At 37.7% G+C, this 25,560-nt stretch overlaps 1 long non-coding RNA gene across 1 annotated transcript in view; it reads right to left on the bottom strand.

Moving 5' to 3' along the window:
* The window catches only part of LOC105554263, a 169,944-nt gene that overhangs the window by 130,684 nt on the left and 13,700 nt on the right, over positions 1-25,560 (bottom strand). The window contains exon 2 of the long non-coding RNA XR_001008299.1: positions 24,865-24,953. This is a non-coding gene — a long non-coding RNA (uncharacterized LOC105554263). The remainder of the gene's footprint in view (positions 1-24,864; positions 24,954-25,560) is intronic.

The raw sequence follows: 25,560 nt of genomic DNA, 5'->3' as shown, positions 1-25,560 counted from the left end.
TCCATTTGCATAGAAAAGTTAATAAATCTTTCAAATATTTAATTTGTAGCCAGGATGTATCTAACCCAGAAGCATTGGTCTAGTTTGATTTAATTGGATACTCTATTTTGAGAACAGTCTGAATATTTACTACAAAGATTGTAGTTTCCCTTAACATTTCATCATGGACATTTTCATTCACTCAACAAATATTGACCTAAGCTCTCTGGGTTTATGTGATGATGGGGATATTTGTATAAAAGGTAGTGAGAATTATATATAAATATCATGTTCTGTAGTGCCTTATAAGCCTCTGATATTTTGCTATAATGTAAGATATGTATTTACATTCACATTCAACTTGCATTTATTGGATAGCAGACTGGGATATAAAAACAAATCAGCCATGGCTGCTGACGATCCAGCAGGGTGAAGAGATACATGAACAGTTCATTACAGTTCGATGAGCCAAATAAATTTATAGAAAGACTCACATGAGCAAACGAAGAACACATAACCCAACTCAGTCAGGAGAGTGGGAAGAGCATACTGGAGACAGTGACTCTGTGTCTGAAGAGATGGTTGAATTTAACTAAGGCAAACACAGTGAATATGGCATGGTGATGGAGTGCTACTTCAGAGTCCAGGAATCTAAAACTTACTAACTCCATGATGTTGGGCAAGTTACTTTACTTCTCTGTTTAAAATGGTGATAATAATGGTCCACACCTGTCAAAATTGATTGGGGTTTACATGAAATGATTAGAGCAGTACCTAGAGTTTAGTAAACAGTTTATAAAAACAAGTTGCTATTGGGTTTTTGTTTGTTTTTGTTGTTGCTGTTATTTTGTTGTTGTTTTTATTTTAAGTTCCAGGGTAGGTGTGCAGGATGCGCAGGTTTGTTACATGGGAAAATGTGTGCCATGGTGGTTTGCTGTACCTATCAACCTATCGCCTAGGTATAAAGTCCAGCGTGCATTAGCTAGTTTTCCTAATGCTCTCCCTCCTGACACTCCACCCCCTAACAGGCCCCCGTGTGTGTTGTTCCCCTCAATTGTCTATGTGCTCTCATTGTTCAGCTCTCAATTATAAGTGAGAACATGTCGTTTTTTGTTTTCTGTTCCTGTGTTAGTTTGCTGAGGATAATGGCTTCCAGCTCCATCCATGTCCATGCAAAGGACATGATGTCATTCCTTTATATTACTGCATACTATTCCATGGTGTATATGTGCCACATTTTCTTTATCTAGTCTATCATTGATGGAAGACATGCTATTGCTTTTATTATCAAGTATGGTAGAGTGGGAGAAGGGATGTAGAGTCCTACAAACAAGAGAGGGACATGAAGGACACAGAAGCAGAAGAAACAGCCTTGCACAGGGTGCAGTTCAAGCCGGAGAATGGCAAGAGATGAATGTGGAGAAGTATGCAGGGCCTAGAGCACAGTGGCTGCGAATGCCCTCCTTAGGCACTTGGCAGTCATCCTGACTTGAGGATATTCTCTTCAAGGGAAGGATATGCTCAGACTTGGCTGGCTGAGCTGTAACTCTGGAAGTTTGCAGTGGATAAGACTAGGGTCACAAAGTCATAGATCAGTTTAGCTGGAAACGATGAAGTTTGAACTAGAAGAACAATGCTGGAGAATAGGGTGGAAGCAAGCAAAGGAATATCTAGTGGGGAAATATTATCAAGTCAAAGTGGATAATTTATTGTATTTTGTGGAAAGATGGGGGAAGCCATGGGTCACATGGAATCCAGCTTAAAAGGCGATTTTTACCATTATCCCCAAAAGAGAGAACAGGGATAGCTGGGAGAAAAGAAGATGAGCACGCAACAGCTTAGTGCCATTATTCACAGCCCCTTTCCCCAGTTTTTTAAATCCAGAACTTCTCCTTGAACAGCTAAGCCTTTCAACTTGCTAAAGTTTCAGCTCAGTTGAGCAGCCTGAAGAATAAGGAAGCATGAGTCTCTACTGACGAATTATGCCTTCTCTCTGTCGATGTAAATGCTCCCTTAAATCACCTTTGAATTTCTCCTCTATTCCTGAGGAACTGGTTGGGAGTTGAAGCAGGCTATAATAATTTAATCTCTACATAAATTCATAGAATAGAAGTGACAGGACAAAGTTTCACACCACTATATTCTGAACGTTCACATCTCATTTCTGGATGCCACTGAATCTTTATCCATTAAAAGAACAGAACATTCTTAAAAATCCCGTAATTTTTTTCTTATTTGATTTGCTGTGGCATTCTGAAGAGATTTGGGACATTTTCCGTCTCTGCTTTTACACATTTGTATTCCATATAGATGCTTTCAAGGTCTCAGTTGCTGAATCTGCATTGTTGAGATGAAATCATGAGCCTTTTGATTTAATGTAAGAGCTTCATTATTCTCAGCTGTGTCGTTTGGTATCTCTGCTGCCTAAAAATGCCATCAGGATTCATCAAAAAATAAACAAAACTCTCTTAAAATTTACCTCTGTAAACAATAGGAAGAGTAGCCGGAAGGGTACGAGGAAATCTAAATAGGATGCAAAATATATGCAGGGATTTTGATACACTTTATTCTTCTGAACACTTCGTCTCATGCCGCCATTTAAACATTTTCTAACCAATTCAAAGAACAACCCCCTTTTTCCTTCCCATAGAAAAAGAGTTTAGATTAAGGATATTAGCATCATTTTCTCTTTTAGTTTGTGTTTACTTTGTATTTTACAAAGTTGAAATGGATGCTTATTCTTACACTATTCCTGTGTTATTCTTTATGTACTCTCTACAGATAGATCCAATTTAGTATCTCACAGAAGGTGGGGCAAGCATCATGTACATACAACTGTACCAGCGAAATCATGCTTTGAAGTAGAAAAATAGTACCATTCTTATAACATGATTTTATCTACTAAAGTGCCTCAGTGTTAAAAAAAAAAAAAAAAAAAAGGTAGCCTGGGAGGTTACCTAAGACTTATGTTTTCCAAAAGGGGGACATGTAGCACTGCTGATAAATGAATATGGCTTTGAGTATAACACTAAGGTGGAATTAATTACCTAGAAACACATAATAATAAGAAAAGTTTTCTTGTTTCAATTCTTTCAGTACTTCTAATTACTTAAAAGAGGAGGGAGAGGATCAGGAAAAATAACTAATGGGTACTAAGCTTAATACCTGGGTCATGAAATAATCTGTACAAGAAACCCCTATGACACAAGTTTGCCTGTGTAACAAACTTGCACGTGTACCCCTGAATTTAAAATAAAAGTTTTTTTAAAAAAAGGCAGTTGTGTGCTGGGTTGCCTCTTTGATGCTCACAAGAGCAGGCTGTTTGCATCTCCTCCCATCTATATCCAGTGATGCTACCTCAATAGCTTGAAATTATCCATGGTGGAAAGATCTACACACAGAAATCAGAAATTTCTGCAAGTCAGCCTCTTCGTCTCAGATAGCTGTTAAACGTGGACCAGCACATCATTGTTGGGAGGGGATAGTGTTGATCTAGTCCTACCATTCAGGTCTTCAGCACTTCTGTAATTCACGCTCACCTCTTTTTAAATAACGAACCTGCAGTTTCCAGACTTTTGTGTGAGGTGGACTCTCCTAGTACCATTTTCCTTTCATTGACATCACTTTGGAAGTTATCTTTAATATGCCAGGTATATTGGTTTTGCTTTTATAGTAATGATATAGTGTCTTTCTTCAAATATATGAATTTAAATCAATTAAGTAAGAAAGATGAGCTCAATTTTTAAAAAAGTGATTACGTAGACAATACATTAAAAAGGCAAAATAAAGGAAGTGTCACTGGTAAACTCAAAGATTAGGACACATTGTTCTGGGCCGTTTTCCAGTATTTATTGCTATACAGTTTAATGGGTCATAGTTCTCAGCCACAATTTCTACCCTCGTTATCTAGCCTCGGGGAGTAAGTCTAGGGTATCAAAGAAATATGCATGCTTTTCCTCTCCCTGTATCTTTCATTCTTTTTTACCTCAGTGCAACTTTCTGTGAAAACTAAAATGAGGATTTCCCTGTGGTTGAGTCTGGACCTCTCTTGAATGGTTCTGTTTCAACCTTTTCAGTGAATTCTATAGTTGTCTGCCTTAAATGTAAAACTCCTCCTGGTTCCTTTGTTAGGTGCCTGGATGTCTTCCCAGGGCTCCTACTGTGAGGGCTGGGGAAAGGATTGATGGCTGAGAAGGGAAGAAATGTGGGAGACTCTGTAACTTCAGAGCTTTTATTTGTGGTTTGTTTTCCTATTTGTTTTTGTGAAAAGGCAAGCACCTAGCATGAGGCTGGAGACGAGACTGTGCAAGTATATTATCACTCTAATGCTGACTTTGATTGCCTCCTTTTGACCACTTTATTGATATCTAAGATATATAAACAAGACCAACTCCTTCCCATAACTCAAATCAACAGCTGATTTATATTGCACTGTATAGTCTCTTACTCACAGGAGCATCAGTCGTCTGAAAGAAATGTGCCACTTAATCCCTTTTCTGACTGTCATTCTCTTCAAAGGCCATACTTCTGGGAAGATATAAAGGTGAAAATATAAGAAGATGTGGGATATAGTTTGAAAATTTGTCAGCGTTCAATATTTAGAAGTCAGAAATTAGTTATCCCTCCTTTCTGGAGACTCTTTGCTTCGGCATTCAGTCTACTAGACAAGCTGAGAATGGAGACATAAAATAATTTTAGAGCAGTTGAAATAGAGGATAAGATTAAACCATTGTTTGAGTGATTTCTAGAGAGCAATAAGTTTTGCTCAAACATTTCATCTTGATTTCCATTTGCTCTTTCTATAAAAATAAATCTAGATCGACAGGAGCTGAGTCACCACTCAGACATGACATTTTACATTGTCTTTCAAATACAATCCTATTATGGTGACAATTACGCACATGAAAAATGTGCCTATTGCCTTTTGTCTATGTTTAGCAGCCAGTTGTGGTGTGTGTGCATGTGAATAAGTGTCGATGTGTGCATGTGCATATGCGTTACAATAAGATAAACTCCACTTGCTATTCTATTCTAATACCTCTGCTGAGCCTCTGTTTTGAACAAGAAAAAGTTAGATTGAGAAATAAGTATTTTACGATAGACACTTTATAAAATTAATACAGTATAGAAAAATTCTAAGTAGTCATAATATTCAGATACCCAATATTTTTTCTAATACCCTATTAAAAATATATATGCTTGGATGAGGATTTGATTTGAAAATAAAAGGAATGGGGACAGAGAGAGGAAGAGAGAGAAAGAGAGAGAGAGAGAACAAGAATTAACTCTTTGTATGTTTCTGGGATCTTTAAATGTTATGTCTAATTCTATATAATTGGAATTGTCTTGTATAATAAAGCATATGAGAGAATATTAATAAGTTATTAATTCCTTCTTTTATAAAAGGGAACGATGCGACCCAGAAGAGGAAGTGACTGGCTCAAGGTCACTCAGTTCTTTAGAGGCATCAGACTAGAATCGAATTTCCTTCTTTCCTTGTCCTGTGGACATTTTGCTACTCTTTTATGTAAAACAAATATTTAAAGTGACTGTAAACCTCAGATCATATATGTTACTTAGTTGTGAACAGAACATATTCACTACGAATATTTATTTACTAAGGTGAAAATTTATTCTTTTTCACTTTACAAACCTTTACACAAATGAATGCAAACTCAGAACATATTTTGAAAGTTGCTTGTGCTGACTTAGACAGAGACATTCAAATGAATTTATACACTAGGGTCACCAGTCTTGCCTTTTAATTTATGAAATTTGTGACAAGTATGGACTTGAAGGGGAAATTGGGGATTTTAGGCCCACATCTTGCATCTGTATATCTTTGAGAAGTACACAGAGAAGGACTGAAGATGAGTAGGTCTGAATGGGATCCCAGCCCACACACCGCTTCTTCATGCAGTTAGCTCTTTCTTAAGTTCAGGAATAACTCCCTGGAACACCTATCCGACCAGACCAACATGTTCAGGCAGGTTTGATGATCATTTCCTGGGTTCCCATAGTATCTATCCTTTGTCTAAATCTGACATATTGTGTTGAGCCAGACTATAAATTCCTTGAGGATACCTCTGTATCTACTATACCTCCACACCTCTGGACACAAGCCGAAGCTCAAGCAGTGTTAATGAAATGACCGTATCTAAGCAACTTACCCCAGTATAAAACGTCCCCATTCCCTACTATCATTTTGGCATTACCAAGTAGTGACATATATACATCCTAACCTGAATGCATAAAGTCCATTCCTTAATTGAAGGGTATACTTTTAAACGGCCTTAGTTTCAAATCTTTGTTTAAATTTGTATGATGGATATTACTTGTGCCTGGCTCCATGGGGTAAAAGTCAAAACCTCAAACCAGCAAGAGACCCAGCTTCTAGTCTCACAAACATGTGTTTGGTCATCCAGGATCAGTTGCTGATACTCTCAGAGCTTCAGCGCCTTCACAGGTCAATAATAGGAACATTTGTTATTTGCCTAATAGCACTGGTGCAAAATATGAGTATTTTATTAATAGCAGTTCACATATATTAAGCTTTTCCTCTGTTCCAGGCACTGTGTTAGTTCCTTTACAAGTATCAGTTTATTTGATCCTCATCACAAATCATATTCCCAAGTTCAGTAGGCCCAGGATTCATATCCAGGCTAAATCTGATTTTGAATCCAGGTCTCACACTCCTAAACTATTGTCTCATACTATTTGTCCTCAAATGAGATAAAATATGCAAGTATTTTGAGACATAGCAAAATGACTTAGAATTATAAGGCAATGATGGTATAGAATGGATCTATAGACTGAATCTTTAATTAAACAAGAAAAAATTGACATAGATAAATTCACAAAAGACATTGTCCCCATGGAAGGAGGGGAAAAAGTGGTCCAGGGATATATTTGAAGGAGGTGGAGTGGGGAGGTGTGATTGTCTAACAGAGTTGGAATCACATCTGTTATTACTTCCCTTGCTTTATTTACAGCAGGTAGTCTTCTCAACCTAGAATTCCAATCTCAACTTCCCATTCTTCCACTCTCCCTACACCCACCTTCCACTACCTTCTCTAATCTGGTCAGAAATCTTCTAGTCCTTTCGTGTACAGCCAGATCACCACCTCCTTGCGATTTCTTTTTAGGTTTTTGCCTTACTCCCTTAGAAATGAATCACTTCTTTTCTGCTCTCACAACCTCTTTTACTTCTATTTCAGGGTTTCTTAAATTTGGTAATCTTGTCATTTTGGTCCAGATAATTCTTTTGTGTTTGGGAGCTGTCTTGTACATTGTAGGATGTCTGGCAGCATCTCTGGCCTCTGCTTTTTAAATGCATGACTTACTCCCCCAGTCATGACAATCAAAAATGTCTCTGGACATTGCCAAAAGTCCCCTCCAGGGCAAAATCACCTCAGTTGAAAGCTTTTGGTTTTTTAGCCATTGTAACTACATGATCCAGTTTTTAAAGGGAGCCCCATACCTGAGCAAACTGTTCCAGTGTTCACTTTGAAAAATAGTCTTACTATTAATATATAACGCAGTGTTTCTCAAACTTTTATGAGCTTAAGAGAAACCTGGGAGCTTATTAAACATAGATAGCTGGCTCCCAAGCCACTTTTCCCCAAGTCTCTGATTCCGCTACTCTGGGTGGGGGTGTAAGAGTGCCTTTCTAACACATTTTTTTTCTTTTTTTTTTTTTTCCCCCAGCTTCACAAACTTTGTTTAATAAACGTCATAATCTCACAAAGTAAAATGCTATTGAATATAACTAATGTTTGCATCATATAAGTAACAAATATGTATCTGGTATAACTACCACATGTATTCACTTATTTATTTAGATATATCAATATACATAATGCTATAATGCAGCGTTACTATCTATGTAGATTCATCAGTGATTTTTTTGTTTGTTTTGTTTTATTTTTGTTTGTTTGTTTTTTGAGACGGAATCTCACTCTGTAGCCCAGGCTGGAGTGCAGTGGCGCGATCTTGGCTCACTGCAAGCTCCGCCTCCTGGGTTCATGCCATTCTCTTGCCTCAGCCTCCCGAGTAGCTGGGACTACAGGTGTGAGTCATCGCTAACACTACGACGGGCTAATTTTTTGTATTTTTAGTAGAGATGGGGTTTCACCATGTTAGAGGATGGTCTCCATCTCCTGGCCTTGTAACCCACCTGCCTCGGCCTCCCAAAGTGCTGGGATTACAGGCGTGAGCCACCACCCGGCCCATCAGTGACTTTTCTATTTCCCCCACCAGTCCATTCTGTTGATTAGTACGTAATCACGATGGAATATCTGCAAGTGCAAGTTTCCCCTCATCTATCTTCATCAACGCTTTTTTTCTGATGGGGAACAACTTGCATATATACAGACATTTAGCTTGGTTTAATATTACCATTGCTGAATATTCTCACCCAGGCATGTGAGATACCCATGCAACTTTCCAAAATTATTTTATATGCTTCTGTGTTTTTTCTAGAATTTATGTTTTCATTTTTAACTTTTATAATTTCAACTTCTACTTTAGATTCAGGGGGTATATGTACAGGTTTGTTACATGGATATATGGCATGATGCTGTGGTTTGGGATACAAATGATCCCATCACCCAAGTAGTGAACATAGCACCCAATAGGTAGTTTTTCAGCCCTTGTCCTGTTCCCCCTCTACCTTCTTTAGTAGTCCCCAGTGTCTATTGTTACCATCTTTATGTTCATGAAACATATTTCTTAAAATGTTGATGCTGCTGATCGGGGAGCACACTTGGAGAATCATGGTCAATACCACAGTTCAGCAGTTCTGCCCCCAGCTTTAGCTGGTTAGATACCTGTTAGGCTGGACCGTACTTTCCTATTTCTTCTGTCCCCAATTCTGTGTTTAGTATGTCATATGATCTCATTGAGTTGAACGAATAAATAAATAAATCTGAAAGTGCTTTGAAAAGGCTAAAAAGATTTACAGATATAAAATGCCATTAGTAAGATAATGGGATTTGCAAAATTTGGATGTCGGGTAGAGACAGTTCTGTTTCCGAGGCATTTTGACAAGAGCTGTAAATGAAATGCCTGCAGTGAATTTGAATACACTGTGATTCAACTAAAGGGTTGCTGTAAATTTTTCTGTTGTCATGGCATATCAAAGAAGTTGATGGATAAAGGGACATACTAATGAGAGTCTAAGTGACAATACGAAATGAAATCTATGGTCTCTAAGCGAGTTCTTTTCGAAAACATTGGGAAGGCATTTATTCCTATCATTGCCGATTATCAGGACCACTAAGCTTTTTTAAGAGGTGGATGAACTTGTACAGATACTGCCTTTTTGACCATATGTATGTAAATATCGGGAAGAAAGGTGATGAGAGATCATTGTAAAATGATATTTTCTCAGTGTAAAAAGTGAGAAAATATGTATCTTGATTCTTGTAATAAAGTATAAAGTAATCTTTGATAAGTCTGTGCTGAAAAGGATGATGCGTGATTCCACACATGCTAAGCATGCCTTCATTTAAACAGACTCAGAATGTTCCCCAGAGGGCTCCACCAGCCAGGGGAAAATAAATAAAATAAACAGCCACATCCCAAACAGGAGTTATATGTATGTCGTAAATTCTGCCTTAGCAACAATAGCATTTGGCTCAAAGGATTACACTAGAATCTCTCAGCATCTCAGCTGTACAGGGAGGAAATGCACGTAGAAACTCAATACCTGAGCATAAAGCAATTGGAAGTTTAAAGAAAAAGCACACCATGAAGACTGGTTACTGCAAACTCTTATAGTCCCGTATAAGCAAGAAACTATTCCATTTGAACAGCCCTTGTGTAAAAAAACAGCAAAACTCTTTTTCTATTACTTTACTTTTTAATGCATCACTTCTATCATGTGAGAATGTTTGGCAGCTCTAACTAAACTCAAGAGCTCTGGAAAAAGATAATACTAGTAATAATAATTTAGGTTATAAAAGGCAGTAACATTGCATTTGAAATGTATAACTTCACATTAAAAAGAAAATAAGTTTTCTAACCCTAATTTTGCACATAAAATATCTGTCTATGGTTAAATGTTCCTCAAAACCTTTTCCAGATTGTTAAAGAAGTCATCACGCTATAACTTGAGCTATTTAATCTCATTTATTTTCTCTTTATGTGGCAGCCACTAGCTGTTCCTACTTTCTCATTACCAGACCTTTCACAATTATTGCCAGAAAGCATATCCATTTCACTGCTCTGTTGTAATTTTGCTACTTCTTCCTTTATTATACTGCTTGATCTCATTCTTATTCTTGTAGAATTCAGATAGTTAATCTGTATCTTTTAGGTAGCCTGTTAACCTACAGATGACATTTTTCTCCCAACTCCATCTATACTTCAATGCATAAGCATTTAGGCCCCCAAATGCCATCTCTTGCTCACTAAAAATTCTATACTTGTCACTTCTACAATAATTTAATCCTAAAGTATCCTAATTAATGGATTTTCTATATTTTCTCACATATTTTTCAAAAGCCAAGTCTCAAAGTATAAGTTCCTGGCATGAAAAGATATTAAAAACCTAGCATTAACTGAATTTAAAAAGTCCATAAGCCGTTAAAGGGTTATGGAGCGTGTTACCTTATTTTTATTAAAAGAAAAGGAATACGTGCACAGAAACACAACACTAAAGAAATATATCGGCCAGGCGCGACGGCTCACACCTGTAATCCCAGCACTTTGGGAGGCAGAGACAGGCAGATAACCTGAGGTCAGGAGGTTGAGACCAACCTGGCCATCATGGGGAAACCCCGTCTCTACTAAAAATATAAAAATTAGCCAGGTGTATGGCACACACCTGTTGTCCCAGCTACTCAGGAGACTGAGACAGAAGAACTTGAACCCTAGGAGGCAGAAGTTGCAGTGAGCTGAGATAATGCCACTACACTCTCACCTGGACGACAGAGCAAGACTCTGCCTCAAAAAAGAAAAAAGAAAAAAAAACAAAAACAAAAACAATTCATTCACTGATTATCTCTTAGAAGTGAGATTTTAGAGAATTTTCAATTTTTATGTACCTTATTGCTATACTTTTTCTCTACTTGTCAGTGCGCACTAGTTTTATTATAAGAAAAGACTTTTTTCTATTGACATAAAAAAATGTGCTTTAACAGTAAATCCATATAACATATGTCATATGTATTTAATGGTTGTAAACATTTAGCACAGATCATGTGTAAGACATAAGTGTAACAGAATAGAAGAAAATGAAATACACGATTCAAAACTTAAGGTGCTTGGGATTAATCTACACAATGCAATGAATAATTCAAAACGACATTAAACCCTACTTGTTTACTTTAAAAAATCAAGTTTTTTATACTCAGTATCAGGAACTCTTCTTGGCATGGAGACCTCCTGTGAACCCCATCAACTATTTTTCAGCCAACATCCCAGTGGAAGAGAAAAACTGCCTGCCAACAAATAAGCAAGTAACCCAGCAATGATAAGTGCAATGGAGGAACATGATGAAGAGTAAGAGGAGAGACGGTGACAGACAAGTGATATTCCAGGTAGGGTTTTCATGGTGTGTCCAGAATTGGTGGGTTCTTGGTCTCGCTGACTTCAAGAATGAAGCCGCTGACCCTCGCAGTGTGTGTTACAGTTCAAAAAGGCAGTAGAGATACAAAGAGTTAGCAGTAGCAAGACTAATTGTAAAACAGCAAAACAACAAAGCTTCCACAGCACAGACAGGGACCTGACTCGGTTGCGCAGTCCGCTTCTAGTCTCTTATCTGGCCCCACCCACATCCTGTTGATTGGTCCATTTTACAGAGAGCTGATTGGTCTATTTTACAGAGAGCTGATTGGTCCGTTTTACAGAGAACTGATTGGTCCATTTTGACAGAGCGCTGATCTAATCCCTGAGCTAGACACAGAGTGCTGATTGGTGCATTTACAATCCTCTAGCTAGACATAAAAGTTCTCCAAGTCCCCACTAGATTAGCTAAACACAGAGCACTGAGTGGTGCCTTTACAATCCTTTAGCTAGACACAGAGTGCTAGACAGAAAAGTTCTCCAAGTCCCCACTAAGTTAGCTAGATACAGCGTACTGATTGGTGTATTTACAAAGCTTGAGCTAAACACAGAGTACTGATTGGTGTATTTACAAACCCTGAGCTAGACACAGAATGCTGATTGGTGCATTTACAATCCTTTAGCTAGACTCAGTGTGCTAGACAGAAAAGTTCTCCAAGTCCCCACTAGGTTAGCTAGATACAGAATACTGATTGGTGTATTTACAAACCTTAAGCTAAACACAGAGTACTGATTGGTGTATTTACAAACCCTGAGCTAGACACAGAATGCTGATTGGTGCGTTTACAATCCTTTAGCGAGACACAGTGTGCTAGACAGAAAAGTTCTCCAAGTCCCCAGGAGACCAGCTGGCTTCACCTAGTAGATCCCACACAGGGGATGTAGGAGTGCACCTGCACTCCTCAGCCCTTGGGCAGTCGATAGGACCAGTCGCCAGGGAGCAGGGGGCGTCACCTGTCCAGAATGCTCAGGCCCCGTGGGAGCCCACCACGGAGGGGGACTCGGACAGCGGGGGCTCGGACGTGGCGGGCTGCAGGTCCCGAGCCCTGCCCCGCCGGGAGGCAGCTGAGGCCCGGCAAGAATTCGAGCGCAGCTCTGGCAGGCCAGCCCTGCTGGGGGACCTGGCGCAACCTGGCCCGGGTGCTGGCCCCGGTGCTAAGCCCCTCACTGCCCCGGGGCGGCGGCACCGGCCAGGGCTGCTCAGAGTGCAGAGCCCGCCCAGCGCACGCCCACCCGGAACTCGCGCTGGTGCGCTAGCGCCCCGGTTGCCGCCCGCGCCTCTTCCTCCGCACCTCCCGGCAAGCAGAGGGAGCCGGCTCCGGCCTCAGTCAGCCCAGAGATGGGCTCCCACAGTGCCGTGGCTGGCTGAAGGGCCCTTCAAGCGCTGCCAGAGTGGACGCTGAGGCCGAGGAGGCACCGAGAGCGAGGGCTACTAGCACGTTGTCACCTCTCAATGGGAGGATTCTCCAAGAAGGTGAGATTTTTGCAGAGGGGTATGTGACGTGAGAGAGCAGCCAGGTGGTGCGTCAGGGAACAGCAGAGGAAGACACCAGTGCAAAGGCCCTGAGGCTGAACATGTGAGTGGCATTCAAAGGACCCCAGAACCCGTGTGGCTGCAGAACAGACAAAAATCAAGAGGTGATGTGGTGGGAAATGATGTCAGAGAGATGAAGTGAAGTGGGAGACACATCATGTAGGGCCATATGGGTCCAGGGAAGAATTTTGAATCTTATAACAATTATTACCAGAATCTATAGGAAGGTTTAGGGAAACAGAATGAAATGAAATCTTATTATAAAATAATCATTATTCTGGCTCTCCTACAAAGAGTATTGTTGGAGAATAAGAAGTGAGAAAGGTAACCCGATTGTTGAGAGATGATAGTTTAGGTAAGTATTTGGTAAACTGTGGCACGTGAGCAAAATCTAGCTCATTACTTGAGAGCTTAGAATGATTTTTTACATTTTGTAATGGTTCCCCTATAAATGGTTATAGAAGTACCTACATAATAGTTTTGATGTAGCCTCTTGGCTGGCAAAGCTTAAACTGTTTACTGTCTAACTTTTAAAGAAAAATTCTGTCAACCTCTGGCCTAGGCAATGATGTTAGACCTTAGGCCCCTGCTGTTTAATCATTTATTATTCCTTCATGCAACTTTTTATTCTGGAGAAGAAAGAGAGAGAAATGATGATTGCCAGTCGGAATGAAGGACAAAACAAGAAAAAGAAACATATAGTTGGATTCAGGATATATTTTAAAGGCCAAGTGACAAGATTTGCTTAGGGATCAGACACAGTTTGTGAAAAAGAGGAGTCAAAAATGACTCCAGGAGTTTTTGTCTGAGCAACTGAGTGGATGATGGAGCCCATTACTGAGCTGGTGATGAATGGGAAGGAAAAAGTTGGGCCAGGGTAGGGGGAAATGAGGTTATGTTGTTTTGGACATGTTAATTTCAGGATTCCTAGTAGATTTCCAAATAGAGATGTCTAACGAATGTAAAAAATGTGTTGTCGATAACATGTAATAAAGAATTGGAGAAGATGGCTATGGGTTTAGGGTCTGTTATAGGGTGAGGTTTTCATATGAATTATACTAGTAATCATAACAAAGATGATAATATTAATTATCATAATAATGTCCCAATCTATTTTAAGCACTGTGTGAGGTAGCTGTCAGACACCAGCAAGCACCCAGCAGACCTCCACCACAAGGAGCATAACTGAGGAAGGGCCCCAGCTGCCTCGCTCTGCGATCTGTTACCCTCTTTGCACTAGGGCCAGGTCTCTCACGGACAACTCCCGGTGGAGGTGGGATCATGGCAGGGATTCCAAGGCAGGAAGGACTCCTCTGATGGTTGATTATTGCTCCAGGACTCCCCTTCAGCCTTGCTGAAACTTCTTTATATTGCATGGCAATTCAGGACACTTATATCCAATCTTCCTTTCCTCCTCGCTTTCCTTGGAGTCAGGCTTGCTTCCTGATAGCTCTGCTCTTCTAGACTTCCGTAAGTCCCTTCCATTGTCCTTCACATGGACATTTCCCCTAGGTAAACTCTTACAAGTTTAATCCCATTTTCATATCCACTTCAGATACCCAAATGAAACACAGCAGCTGAACTACAAGGTCTCACTAAATCCCACTTAAGACCATTAAAGCATCTCTCTAAAAATAGGTGTTTTGTTATTCCTATATCACAAATCAGGAAACTAAGGATTGGAAATGTTAAGTGGTTATCATAGTTTTCAGCCTTTATTTAACAAGTTATTATTAAATGCCTACTATTGTCAAAATCAGGTGATAGGACTGAATCAAGACTTAAACTATGTGACTTTCTAACTCTAAAGTGTGTGTGTCAACCAATACATTGCAGTAGTGGTTCTCAACCTGAGGCAATTTTTTCAGAGAATATTTACTTAATAATGTCTGGAGACAATGCCGGATGTTATAACGGGTTGGAGCGTGCTACTGGCATCTACTGGGTAGAGATGAAGGATACTGCTAAATATCCTGCAAAGCAAAACAAAACCCCAACAACCAGGGAGTATCCAGCATCAAGTATCAGTAGTGTAGAGGCCAGGAAACACTGCATTACAGCAATAGAATTTCACTGAACTAGAAAAGGAGGCAGATTCCCAGATATAAATAAGTAACAGAAGAATCAGGACTATCAGGTATAAAAGTAAAAATAAATAAATATGGTCTCCAAGGGAGAGGAAGGGAAGATTCAGATATTCCTAAATAAGAAAAGAGTCAAAATCATTGCAATACATGTTTATTAAATGCCTACTGTGGAAAAAAAAAAAAAAAAAAAAAAAAAGCTCTCAAAATCTGAAAGGCCAAGGAGAATGGAAGCCAGGAAAAAGAGCTGGTTTGTACTAATGTTACAAAAAACTGACTTTTTCTGAACAAATACAATTTCAACATTACCTAAAAAATTGAAAACAGAAATAAAAGGCATGCATGTATGCAATATACACAGACACACATGCACATGTACACACATATATTGTATGTGCTTAGTTATATTCCAGACATCTATGCCGAGCAGTTTTGCCACATCTATGTTATTTCTGCCCTCACTTTAAATTTCAGAACACTGAGGCTTAGATCTAAAAAGTAGTTGAATTCTAGTAGAACCTAGAGCCAGAACCCAGAACCCTGTGCTCTAAAGCTCTATCCTAGAATGCCTGTGAGCAATGGAAATAAGTGAATTGTTTAGTAAAAACATTCTTCAAATTTTAAGAGAGTTGATACTAATAATTTGGTACACAATCCTAGGAAGCTTTTGTATGTGAATGCAGAGTTGAATGAACACAAACAAACAGAAAACTCCCAGCAATTTTACTTCTTTTGGCAGGTATGTGTGTTGTATATGTATATTACGTATAAATAATAATATGCTATGATTTGAGACATGGTGCGAAGTATGGGAAAAGTAACATTATGCCAATAAAATTTACTTTGTGGTGACCCGAAGAGATCTGTACTGGGGAGTACAGATTGACAATTATTCTCATTTCCATTTGCAGATATCAATTGGTTAACAATTTCACATTTAGTCTATTACTTTTGCAAATAGAGGCTTTTTTTTAATTGAATCAATGCTAAAAGTTTTCATGAACATCACTTTCTACAGAAGATAGTTTCCCTAGAGGGTTCTAAAACTCTACTTTTTAGAACAATAAACAATGGCTTTGTCATTTCTTATAGTAGTGTTTATATAGTATTTCCATTGGAGAGTGAACATCATAGTCACCAATACAAAAATTTGCAAGAAGTTTCCTAGAGAACTCATAAACCATTTGACAAAAATCAGTGTCAAGTCAGGAGAGAAATATTCTGGTCATTTCTTTTTAGGTGTGTTTCCTTTATTATACTAGATACTTAATTCCCTTGCATGAGTTTTTTTGGATGGTATGCAATTGGATTCCCATCCACATCCCTTAGAAGATATATTGCTTAGGACGATGCAGTTTAGACATATGTTATAATATTTTTTCAGATTACATTTTTTTTTGTTCCAGAGAAGTAAAGAAATGAAGACCAGCAGGTTACATACAAGACAGAAAATATCTGATGAAAATTCTACTATGGACTATTTATTTAGAAATTGATTGGCTGGATAATGCTAATACTTATCACCGTGGCTAAAATTTATTAAACCCTCTCTCTGCTATGCATTTCAACATACATCCCTAAGAGATTGGTACTAAATTTTCCATTTTAAATATACAGAAAAAGATAATGATAAGGTTAAGTAACCTGTTCAGCTAGTAAGTGGCAGAGCTAGATTACAAACCCAGGTGATCTTATTCCAGATCAGAAGATCTGGATGAAAAGAATTGGAAACGAGTCTGTCCTTTGTCTACTGCAGCTCTCACTGAATATCATATGGGGATGATAACTTAATAAACAAGTAGGCGAAATTATACTTATGTTGTGAACCATGTGTAATTAAGGATTCAGTAGACTGGACTGTCGCTTACATGATTAGAAATTTGAGGGGACAATTAGGTTTACTCCCTTGGGACTAAGGATCTTCCATTATAAAACAGAATGGACTAGATTATGTAATCTCTAAAGTACTTTGTCACTTGCTCAAAACTACTCCAAAGGACTCTGGAGGCCAAGGTGGGAGGATTACTTGAGGCCAGGAGTTGGAAACCATGTCTCTAAAAACATTAGCTGGGCATGGTGGCTCGTGCATGTAGCCCCAGATTATGTAAACTCCAAAGTTCTTTCTTGCTAGCTCACAAAATATTTTAAAGGACTCAGGAGGCTGAGGCAGAAGGATTGCCTGAGCCCAGGGTTCAAGGCTTCAGTGAGCTATGATTGTGCCACTGCACTCCAGCCTAGGCATCAGAGCAAGGCCCTGTCTCTGGAAAAAACAAACAAACAAAACATGCCAGAGCAAAAGGTCTTAGTGTTCAATCATTCTTTACGCCTGTTTTATTTATTTTTAATTTTTATTTTTTGTGGGTACATAGTAAGTTTTTATGTTTATGGGGTATATGGGATATTTCAATAAAGGCATACGATGTGTAATAATCACATCAGGGTAAATGGGGTATCCGTCACCTCAAGCATTTATCATTTGTGTTTCAAACAATCCAGTTATACTCTTGTAGTTATTTTTAAATGTGCAATTACATTATTCTTTATGCCTGTTTAAGATGCATTCTGAATGCATAGGACTAAAGTCATTCTTTGATACAGCAGTGTGAAACAGGAACTATAAAGAGTTGCTCTTATAGATGGAATGTCCTTCTGTGTTCTCTGTTTAGAAGCACAGGAATAAAAATTTGGAATCTCTTCTGTTTGGATCTCACGTGGTAGACCCAATGCCAAAAGGATAAATTAAATATTACTTAGTAAGGAGCAAGGACAATATAGATAATTTATTCTAGTACAAACAGTCTTTACTTCTCTTTCATGAAGTGGGCAAAGAGATGAGTGTCACAGAACATGAATGGGTACAGCTACAGCAAAAGGTCAGATTTATCTGTGAGAGAATCTTCCATGTGTTGGGCACCAGTGGAGCCACATTTTTATAAATGGAACCATGCAAATTTAAAATAGTGAGCAACTTAAATATATCAAAATACTCTCACTTTATATATACCATTTGAATTTTAAAAATTCTCTCAAGCAAAAATATAGTTAGAATTTTAGAATTTTATCGTTTGAAAACTGGTGAGTCATGTCCACTGGAAGCGAGCTGGCTTTACCCTTCACGTGGTGAACCCACTATAGCCGGTCAAAAGGAATAACCAGCAAAATTATGGAGATGGCAAAAAGATCAGTGGTTGCCAAGGGTTTGGGGGAGGAAGGGATGAATAGGTGGAGCACTGAGGATTTTTAGGGCGATGAAATTACTCAGTATAATACTACAACAGTGAATTTATGTCATTATACATTTGTCCAAACTCATAGAATGAATAACGCCAAGGGTGAACCCTAACATAAACTATGGACTCTGGTGATAATGATGTTATCAACGTAGGTTTATTAATTGTAACAAAGGCACCACTCTGGGCGGTGGGTGGGGGAGGGGGTGTTGATAGTGGGGGAGAGTATGCATGTGTACCAGCAGAGTATATATGGGAAATCTCTGTACCTTTATCTCAATTTTACTCTGAACCTAAAATTGTTCTAAAAAATAAAGTCTTAAAAAATACCCATCTTGTTGCCCCATGGTTGGTTCTGATTTGTTTGACATTGCCCAACCACATCCCCCTTTCATAAAGTAAGAGTCTTATGTCTCATTTAATCAACAGGAGCCTCTGACCATGTCTAGGCATTTTGCTATAAATATAACATGACATTGTTTCCACGTAACAGTAAAAATATTAGAGTCTGTAAAGAAAAATGTGTTTGAACTTGTATATGATGTCATGAAGTTTAAGTGTGTGGATACTAACAGGCAGAACTGTTTCTTTTGAGGCTTCAATTAAATCTTATTTAGCTTTCAAATAAGTACCTCAAAAGCCAAAAATCTTACAGATGAAAAATGAGCTACGATGTGGATTATTTTTTAGTCATAATAGTGAAGAAGCGTGTTCATGATCACATAAAAGTGTTGGTAAGAAAGAAATTCTGTAACAAAATTAATATATAGTTCAGTCTATCAGAAACTATTCTTTGAAGGATGTCATTTATCAAAGTACAGATGCTGCTCTAAAAACTACATTGGCCTTTAAACATCACTAATTAAAAAGGAAGTAGAGCTTTAATTTGCCATTTTTTTATCTTCAATACTATTGACATCAAAAAAATCATTCAGAATGCTCATAAAAATTGCTTTCCATGTTTCTTATGACTAAAAAGATTTTTTTCAGAAATGAATTAACCCTAATTCCCTGACACATTTGCCAGCGTTCTGAGATGAAAAGAAAAAAACATTATTATGCACCCTTCCTGAGAGAGCAGTAGAGGCAAGAGCTGAGTCCAAAATTATTCATTTCTGCTTCAAATCTTTTTTGAAATCTTTTCTGTGGCTGTGATGTGCAAGAAATAGGTGGAGAATTTTTATCTCCACCCCCTCAAGTAACATAAATCATCTGCTCCCCCTTTTACAAACATGAAAGAGGAAAACTGTCCATGATGATTTGCAGAGAGTAGGTGTGTGTGAGATCTGCTATTTCCATGGCTGGTTCAGAAGCTGATGTCACGATTACTTCCTACACAGCAATATGGGAAACCACATTAGCAGCAGGAATCCCAGTTGGCGGAATTGCCAATTGTACCTGATAAACAGACAGTTATTTGGAGGAGGAATCCTCTGGACACCTTAGAGAAGTCAATGTTTCATTTAGAAATTAGAAGCTCCTGGAATGGGATGATGTATTTCAAAATCCTTAAGTACAGTGTGGTACAACAATAAATGTTGATTTTTATAATGTTTGTCATCATCATTATTACATTACTATAGCTGTATGTAAGTCTTTCAATAGACACATATATGTTTGTCCAAAAGCAAGGGTTTTGGTGATCAGGAATGAAACTTAATATAAAAATTAAATTAAATTGAACTTTTTAGAAATTGTCCTGAGAAAACCTGGGGTGGGAAATAAGGAGTTGAAACTAGACTGGAAGATAATCTTGGATTCCGAGGGGACCCAAGGTGATTGGGAGCATGACTTTGGCAGGAAGTCATTTTAACATTATGGCATTGAGACATAAATGCCCACCTGAAATAGCTGATAATATGGGGACTGAAGTACTCGCGTTAGTGTGACAGCAGCAGGGTCACTGGATTGAACAACTCCAGGGGGCACCATTCATCCATTCCTTTATTCCAGGAAGTGTTATGGAATACAGAGTATTACACAGAAGCAGCAATTTGGAAAGACCATCGTGAGAGATTCTTTATACAAACAGAACCCTGGTCTATAAAGGCACACATTGAGGTCAGTGTCACCCTGTCCATGCTCTCATCACACTTCTGTGTAGATGTCTTCTCCCTTTTTGTATTGTGTTAAGACATCAGAATGCATCTTCCAAGGTGCTAAGCTCTCTCTACCCCTGCAGAGGCTTATTGTTTCTCCTGAGAAACTTGGCTGGTTATTGTGATGGCAGCCAATTGATCTGTTGTAATAATAAATGCCCACTAAATTCAATTGCCAGGTTATCATTTATGTGTTTCAGTTCCTGCTCCATGGTTCTCTTGGAGGTCCAGAACTGAGCAAGACCTGAACTTGGTAGTTACCCATGTTCCAAATCTAGTGTCCTTCAAACTTTGTCTTCACTGAACATTCCTTTGTTCAAAGAAATACTTACAGAGATGTCCAGTAAATGAAATAGAGAAGCTGTGAATGCTGACTTTGGGAGCCTTTCCTGCTCATTGTCAACACCCACCTGTTGACTTCACTTGTTCCATAGCAGCCACTGCGGGAATTCCATTGACTGTCTAGAGCTCTTCCATACCCAGTGCTAATAACACTACTTAAATAAAATCTGTTTCATTGTCTTTAACTGAATTTCTGGGGGTCTATTATCAACATTACTTGGAAATGTTCCCTTCTCCACTCTAGAAATTAGCTGTGTTTCTAACTGGTAATTTAAAACTAGCACTCCATCTCCATCAACTTGGAAAATTAAATAAATTATTAAAAAAAATAAAACTAGCACTGCAATATTTATCTGTACCTATAGAACTGTATTATTCAGGAGTGGAGTCCTTTGGTTGCAGAAAACCCAACTCATTCTGACCTAAAGGCATTCTGTTGACTTAGAGGTAGCTGTACATTGAAAGGCTTAGAGGTAGTACTGGATTCAAGCACAGTTTCCCTTCAGAGGGAAGAGAATATGCAAGATTCAATTTCTGTTTCTCACTCTTTTCCTGTTATTCACCTCAATTTATCTTTATTTATGGGCAGGCTTTCTTCATGTGATAGTCCCTGAGAAGTCTTTCCTGTGATTTTCTTTCCAAGTAACACCAACAGAATTTTTGGAACTATGATTCATTCAACCAGTTGTTTTTTAATTAATAGACTTTATTTTTAGAGCCCTTTTAGGTTTTTTGAAAAATTGAGCAGTGAATACTGACAGCTCCCAAAGATTCTCAACCCCTCCATACACAGTTTTCCCTATTAACATCTTGCACTGATGTGGTACATTTGTTACAACTGATGAACCAGAATTGATATAGCATGATAAACTAAAGTCCATAGTTTATATTAGAGCTCACCTTCTGTGTTGTAGAGTTTGTATGTGTTTTGACAAATATGTAATATCATTTATTCACCATTACAGTATCATACAGAATATTGTTCCAAAATTTCTGTGCTCCACCTGTTCAGCATTTCCTCCCTCCTGCCAAAGTCCTGGCCACTAGTGATGTTTTTACTGTCTCTCGAGTTTTCCTTTTCCCTGAATGTCATATAGTTGGAATCATGCAGTGTGTCATCTTCACAGATTGGCTTCTTTCACCTAGCAATAGGTACTTAAAGTTCCTTTCTGTATGGCTTGAGGGCTTGCTTGCTTGTTTTTATCACTGTTATTACACTGGTATTATTTAATTGCATGGATATACCAGCTTGTTTTTTCATTCACCTATTGAAGGATATCCTGAATGCTTCCAAGTTTGGGCAATTATGAATAAAGTCACTGGAAATGCGTGTGTGCAGGTTTGTGTGGACATACGTTTTCAAATCATTTGGAGAAGTACCAACAAGAGTAATTGCTGGATCATATGGTAATTCTATGTTTAGCTTCTTAAGGATCTGCAAGACTGTCGCCAAAAATGGCCATACCTTTTTTCATTTCTATGTAAATGAATGAGTTGCTGCTACTTCACATCCTGGCCAGCACTTGTCCTTGTCAGTGTTTGGGATTGTACCGTTCTAATAAGTGTGTAGTGGTATCTCATTGTTTTAATTTGCAATACCCTATTGAGACTGGACTAGTTTTAGTTGGTGTCCATTCTTGAATCAAGCTCTGTAGTCTAGGGGATGGAATATAGTGATCAGTCAGGTATGCATCTTGGGCTTTTTATTTAAGCCCAGGCAACAAGGATAGTTTGTGATTTACAGATAACAAATTCACAACTGAAAAGTGATTCACAGTTAAGAAAGACAATTGGATGCCATACTGATAATACATCAGCAATTCACAAGATAAATACATAAACAAAACCTTCTGACAAAATGTAAATATCAGAGTGTTCATATTTACATCATTCTCAGGTGAAAAACACATGATATCTTTCAAGGGTCAAGGAAAGAGGTGGTGTACGTATGAAGTATGGAAGTTGCAACAAGTGGCAGGGGGAAGGCTGGGCTCAATTTCAACAGTTTTTTAAAAAGTAGAATAAAACCCATTTGTTTTCAATATTCTTCATTGTACATATTGATTCATGAGTATGTATAACTTCTTTCTGTATAAAACATATCACACAGTGTAAATGAAATAAACAATCCACTAGAGGTCTTTTACAATTTAAATTAAGCTATTATTCAATGTAATTACTAGTCTGAACGTTTTGAAGTTTTTCCAAATAAGAACTATCGAGGTTGTTTATTCTACAAGATAGTTCATTGCACAATTATGAATAATCAGCAACAGCTCTGTGAGTTGATGATCATAGGGTATATTTTAGTTGAGAACATATTTTTGGCAAGGAATACACAATGCCTATTAATTAAATCAAAGAGATATTTTATATATGCTGATTCAATAAATGTTCCTTTCAAATGAATACGTTGGCCAAGTAATAGGTGGTCACTCTAAATGCAATTGGTGAATTTGAATCTTACAGCAGGAAAGGAGGTATGGGTTAAATGTTCGTAAATATAGGCACAAATTAGTGATGTTACTTGGGGAGAGAAGAAGAGAGTTGGCGTAAACATTTCACAGTTTTATAACAGTATTTGTCCAATGATTGATTTAATCTTGTGATTGATCATTAGCAAAAGTGTAAACCATATGGCAACTGACATTTATAAATGTGCTTTTATCAGTCAGTTTTATCCATGGAGAACAGCAATTTAAAGATTCAACACTTTGTAAGTATATTAACACTGTATTCTGGAGAATGTATTGAGTAATAGTGTTGGAAAGATTCTGTGTAGAATCTTTATAGAATCATTAAAGAATAGTATTGGAAAAGAATTTTAACTGGTGATAGACAATATTTACTTCATTCAAAAGCCTGTGTTTATTTCATCCAAAGTTCTGATAATGTCAGAAGTTAGTGATTTCTGGAAATGCACTGGAAATATGTAGAAAATAAGAATAATTTACTTCATTCTTAGAGGATATGAGTTTTAAATACCATGTGAAAAAATAGATCTGAGCTAAATCGAATGGCCACGAAGTGAATGGGTTTGCTAAAGAGAGGAAAATCCTAAATATTTATACAAATTTCATCAATCTCCGCCTTTGTTTTCTAATTTCTATACATTAATCTAATTTCTATACATTAGAAAACAAAGGCAGAGATTGATGAAATTTGTATAAATATTTAGTTTTCTAATGTATTACATTTATAGCATTTTAGAAAGTAACTTATTTAGCCACCAATCCCACTAAAACTAGCAATAGTAGCTATAGGTTTAATCAGTCGGCCTTTGTGTTTAAAATGAGGCAAATTATTTTTGCCACCATAGCGGCAAATATGAGACAAAGCACGACGTTCTCTGATTATAAATTGGAAAACTTGGTTAGAAGTTAATTCCTGTTTATCAGATGACTTAGGATGTCATTTAACTATGATTTAAGCTATCATTTAACTGTCAACCTTTAATAATGTGATGACAAAGTGCACTTTCACTTTGATAACAATTGCTGTTGTCATAATCATCTTCATCATCCACATTTGATTTCCATGATGCTTTAAAATAGTCAAGTGTCACACTGCCCAAGAGAAGTGTATCAAATATGGTGCCATATTTTGGTCAAAAATTGTTTTGGGGTCTGAATTTACAGAAGGAGAAATAAGAGAAGAATTTGGATTGAAATAAATAGTTTTATAGAGGTAATCTATTAAGCATGTATTAATATACCAGAATAGTTCATGTGGATCATTATGTTTTCTGGTAGATAGAGCACTTGAATGAAGGTATAAAAATATGGCTTAGTCATTAAATAATTTCCCCAAACCTACTTAATCACTCTGGGACTTGTCTCAGCCATAGAACTAAGAGAACAAAGTCAGACTTAAGTCAACACGAGATACTTAACTTACGTAGCTACCGTCTTTAAAAACATCTTTGAACTGTCTTAATGGAATATCACTTCACATTTTTCTGACATCTTTAACACCGTTTTGGTTTCCAAAACAGTTGCCCACTCTCTACCCAACTCTTTCCACTCAACCTTGGGTTATGTAGCTTCCTGGCTTTTCATTCTTTATCTAGAATAAGATCAGAATTTTTTCCCGGGTGACTTATTTTAGTGGATTCCAACTGTGAAAACAACCAAACACATATGAAAGGACGTAGCAGATTTCATCTGAATATTCCTTTAGAATTTTGCCAATCATAAATGTTTGTAGAAAAGAGTGCTCTTAAAACTCTCTGTTAATATTTGCCCAAATTTGTTTATTCAGTTTTGTCCAGAAAGGAGGGAGTTGGTTATTTGAAGTGCAAATATAGGACTCAATATTTCATTTATTCAGAAGGGGGCACACTTGTGCTTTTAATAGCAGATGTATTCAGATTTGCTGGTATACAAAATTTATACATAAACTTGCCACAGATGACAGAACTACTTCTCATTACCATGGTTTTTTAAAAGGCTTAATGCTTCTTAAACAAGAAGAGTGACAGAATTCAATATGCAGGTTTCTTTTTAAAGAAGGTTTTGTTTTGTTTTGTTTTGTTTTTTTTAAAGTTCCAGAGTCCTTTTAGGTTAAAAACTCTGCAATTTGTTCTAATAATTTTTCAGTGTGATTGAAACATGTCTATGATCATGGAAATAACATGTTTTTGACAGCTTCTAATACATTTTAGTTTGACCTCTGACGTTCAGCAATTTGATAGCCTTAAAAACATTTTCTCTGCTGGTTTTCAT

The sequence above is a fragment of the Mandrillus leucophaeus genome, unplaced genomic scaffold (genome assembly GCF_000951045.1).
Source record: "Mandrillus leucophaeus isolate KB7577 unplaced genomic scaffold, Mleu.le_1.0 Scaffold637, whole genome shotgun sequence".
NCBI lineage: Eukaryota > Metazoa > Chordata > Mammalia > Primates > Cercopithecidae > Mandrillus > Mandrillus leucophaeus.
The sequence above is the reverse complement of the archived record's forward strand: the minus strand, read 5'-3'. Positions and strand labels throughout refer to the sequence as shown.